The following is a 4816-nucleotide window of genomic DNA, read 5'->3' on the forward strand; positions in this document are numbered from 1 at the left end:
GTGAAGTCATAATATGCAAAAGTGGGTCGAGGCTCCTGTAAAGATTGTTGCCTACATCAACTCTTGTAAAGATATTTTTGATAGTTAATTTGACATTGACATTGACATTGACATTGAGTTGAGCAAAAATGGTTCGAGGCAAGATATTTCAACTCTTGTAAAGATATTTGATAGTTGTAAAGATTGTTGCCTTCATCAACTCTTGTAAAGATATTTTGATAGTTGTAAAGTAGATGATTTTAAACCACGACGAAGTTTGACATTGACATTGTCAATGAGTTGAGCAAAAGGTCTGAGATTCACACGATAAGGCCTGAGATTCACAAAATTAAGAGCAAAATAGATTATTTTAAACCACGAACAAGTTTCACAGAACAAGCCCTAAGATTCACTGAACTTGGTCTGAGATTCACAATATAAGGTCTGAGATTCACAAAATAAGGTCTGAGATTCACAAATTTAACAGCAAAATAGATGATTTTAAACCACGATCAAGTTTCACAGAACAAGCCCTAAGATTCACTGAACTTGGTCTGAGATTCACAATATAAGGTCTGAGATTCACAAGTTAAGGTCTGAGATTCACACGATAAGGCCTGAGATTCACAAAATTAAGAGCAAAATAGATTATTTTAAACCACGAACAAGTTTCACAGAACAAGCCCTAAGATTCACTGAACTTGGTCTGAGATTCACAATATAAGGTCTGAGATTCACAAAATAAGGTCTGAGATTCACAAATTTAACAGCAAAATAGATGATTTTAAACCACGATCAAGTTTCACAGAACAAGCCCTCAGATTCACTGAACAAGGTCTGAGATTCACAATATAAGGTCTGAGATCAAGTGTCACAGAACAAGCCCCTCAGATTCACTGAACTTGGTCTGAGATTCACAATATAAGGTCTGAGATTCACAAATTTAACAGCAAAATAGTTGATTTTAAACCACGACCAAGTTTCACAGAACAAGCCCTAAGATTCACTGAACAAGGTCTGAGATTCACAATATAAGGTCTGAGATCAAGTCACAGAACAAGCCCCTCAGATTCACTGAACTTGGTCTGAGATTCACAATATAAGGTCTGAGATTCACAATATAAGGTCCAAGATTCACAATATAAAAACGCTTGATGCTAATATTAACTGAACAAGGTGAACAAGGTCTGAAATGATAAAAACGCTTGATGCTAGATTCAGAACTAAGTTTCACAATTTTACGTTCCAGTTTCATAAAATAAGGATTCACAACGTTGACAAAAATAAAACAAGCTTAAAACTTGTCTTCTTCAATCATCTTCCTCTTCTTCCTCATTACATCATTCTTCATTCTCAACCTCTTCCTCTTCTTCTTCTTCTTCCGATGTGTCTCCCTATGTGAAGAATCAAACCTTTATTAGATACTTTTTTTTGAGAAAAGTTGCGTTTTCAAGCAACACTAAAATGGAAAGACAAGAGTAGAATTATACATACTTGATTCTCAGGAGGATGCTCTGCAAACTCATTTGGACAATTTCTTTTATCATGGTGTGACATGCGTTTACACTTAGCACACAACCTTTTTGGTTTTTTTGCCTTCATAATTGCCTTATTTTTGCTGCTCACCATCCTTTTACCACTACCTTTGTTTCTAGAGACTTTAGGTGGTAAGATCTTGATTTCTTTTGGAGCCTTGCAGTTGAGAAGGGCCTCCAATTCTTGTTCTTTGGTCAAAGGCTTTGGGTTTGGCTCCAACTTCTCTCGGAATTCTTTTATTAGCTTGGCAAAGTCTCTCATATCTGACTCTTTTTCTTTTCTTTTAAGCATACCAACAGTTGCGTAAATCTCAGACCACACCCGAGACATTCCAAACTTACTATTACCAGTAAGATCATTGTTTTCCAGTAGATTTCCATTCAAATCATAAACCGGGTTTCGAGTGCATTCTTACTCCACCTACGCAAAATGTATTTCTCAGGAATTTCCTTAAACTTTCCCGAGCAAATCCAAATGATGTGGTTGCATAAGATACCTTTCCTTTCAAACAATTTACATGCACAACGGACATCCATTGTTCTCCGATTGTACTCAACTGCATATCTCTTTCGCTTTTTCGCGTCCTCAACAATTGAAACTTCAAAGTTAGTTCTTTTGGATCTGGTGGGGTGTATCCACAAACACTACACGCATTTACCGAAAATTTAACCTCCTGTTGGAAATCAAAGAACACTTCATGTGTATAGACCTACCGCATGGGCCTCCCGGTTTGACCCGAATAGGGTTTCAGGCATTGAGTTGTGGCTCTGTGCTTCGAGAAGCTTTAGATTGTGCTTTTGTTGGTCCATGGCACTCTCAAATCTCATCCAAAATTCTACAAGAGTCCCATATTTATTTTCAAATCTCTTGAAGAAGCTATTCGAACTCTCTGATCTTTGTGTGGTTTTTAAAATGTTGCCCATCGGCACATTCCTGAAATAAGCGGGTATCCATTGATCTCGTTCCGCGAACTTGTCAGTCAACCATTTATTATCTTCTAACGAAAACTCGCTAATGACTTTAGCCCAATTCTCTTCAAATTCCTCAGGCTCCAAGTCCTCGCTCCAGACAACATTGTTCAGACGACTTAAGAAATCAGTCTCTTTGCAAATTGTGCTCCCAACCTTGTCTGTTACTTTCTTCATAATGTGCCACATGCAAAAGCGATGTCTTGCTTTTTTGAACACGGCTGCAAGTCACAAAATCCACATTATCTATTGTCAGAGATCTTTTGTCACAAATCAAGCTCTAACATTCACAAAACAAGGTCTCAGATTCACAAGAAAAGAGAAATAACAATATAGGCAATTTCAAAACAAGGTCTCACAAAACAAGTTTAAGAATATTAGCTTTGTGTGTCATATAACAAGCCCAAAGATTCAGTGAACAAAGTCTCAGATTCACAAGATAAGGTCTGAGATTCAGAAAATTAAGAGCAAAATAGATTATTTTAAACCACGACCAAGTTTCACATAACAAGCACTGACATTCACTGAACAAGGTGTGAGATAAGCCCTAAGATTCACTGAACAAGGTCTGACATTCACGACCAAGTTTCACAGAACAAGCCCTAAGATTCACTGAACTTGGTCTGAGATTCACAATATAAGGTCTGAGATTCACAAAATAAGGTCTGAGATTCACAAATTTAACAGCAAAATAGATGATTTTAAACCACGATCAAGTTTCACAGAACAAGCCCTCAGATTCACTGAACTTGGTCTGAGATTCACAATATAAGGTCTGAGATTCACAAATTTAACAGCAAAATAGTTGATTTTAAACCACGACCAAGTTTCACAGAACAAGCCCTAAGATTCACTGAACAAGGTCTGAGATTCACAATATAAGGTCTGAGACCAAGTGTCACAGAACAAGGCCTCAGATTCACTGAACAACATCTGAGATTCACAATATAAGGCCTGAGATTCACAAAACAAGGTCTGAGATTCACCAAATAAATAACCAGATTCACAAAAGTAAGATATTCCAAACACACCTGGAACTGCATTTATTATTCCGGCATCTTGGTCACTGATGATGTAATTGGGTTCTTTGCCACCCATTGCTTTCAGGAGGCTGGCTGAAATGCCCAAATAAACGAGTCATCGTCTTCATGATCTAAAAGCACGCATCCAAATGTTATTGATTTTTTGTGATTGTCAATGCCAGTGAAAGGTGCAAATTTCATGTTATATTTGTTTGTTCCGTAGGTTGGATCAAATGAAATAGCATCACCAAACAATGTGTAACATCTGATGGAATCCGCATTTGTCCAAAAAATTCGTGTCAAGGCACTATCAGCATCTGTTTCATATGAAAATACCAACCCTTTTGTTTCTCGGAGGGTTTCTAAACGAGAGATGAACATATGTCCATCCTTGCCACTAAGTAGACACTTTACTTCCCTTTGGAAATTCTTGAACTGCGTAAGGGTAGCTCCAACATTTTCGAAACCCTCTGCTTGTTCCTTGCATAATTTGTATGTTAAACTAGCCCCGACATTCAATCTCGAATTTTGTATAATCAATTGCTTATGATATTCGTTCAGTTGATTTATATTAAGAGCAAGTTTCTCAAATTCCCTATTTTTGACAAAGGCCATTGGGTGATTGTGACCCTCACGGAATTGTTCAATTTTGTACATCTTTTCATGGTACATGAATTTTATCATTGCTTCACAACCCCACCTTTTAATTTTAGTTATTCTTGTACCACTTTGCTTATTGGAACTCTCACTTCACCGCACCCGCAACTCCACCCTTTTTCGATCTTGGTTTTAGCAGTTTTTGTTTTTCTATTTGCACTTATTGCACCAGACTTTTGTTTTGTCACCAGTTTCAACAGATTTGTTGTTTTTGCATCAACTTTTGGAGGACGATTTTTCCTGTTATTAAAACCTTGACGATGACAAACCATGCATTTTGTTCGAATAGTCCCATCTTTAAACCTCTTAGTTGAAGACTTCCTTGCTTCAAACCCACAAGCAATAGCATAAATTTTATAGAATAACATTGCTGACTCTAAGTCCACAAATGTTTTGCCAAGCACGGGTGTAAACTTCTCTTCAATCCTAGTTATCCATTGCTCAGTGCCACCCGGTGTGTAAGTTACCAAAGTAGTAGGTGTGGAAATAGTTGGCATTGTAGGGGTTGTTAACACAGAAGTAGAACCCTCACCATCCTGACAAGAACCAACATTAGAGCAAGGAACCTCACCACAACCGACACGAGGCGTCACACTACACTGTGAGTTGTTGTTGACATTTGAATCAATACCTAAGAAGATAAAAGGTTCACAA

The sequence above is a fragment of the Silene latifolia genome, chromosome Y (genome assembly GCF_048544455.1).
Source record: "Silene latifolia isolate original U9 population chromosome Y, ASM4854445v1, whole genome shotgun sequence".
NCBI classification, from domain to species: domain Eukaryota; kingdom Viridiplantae; phylum Streptophyta; class Magnoliopsida; order Caryophyllales; family Caryophyllaceae; genus Silene; species Silene latifolia.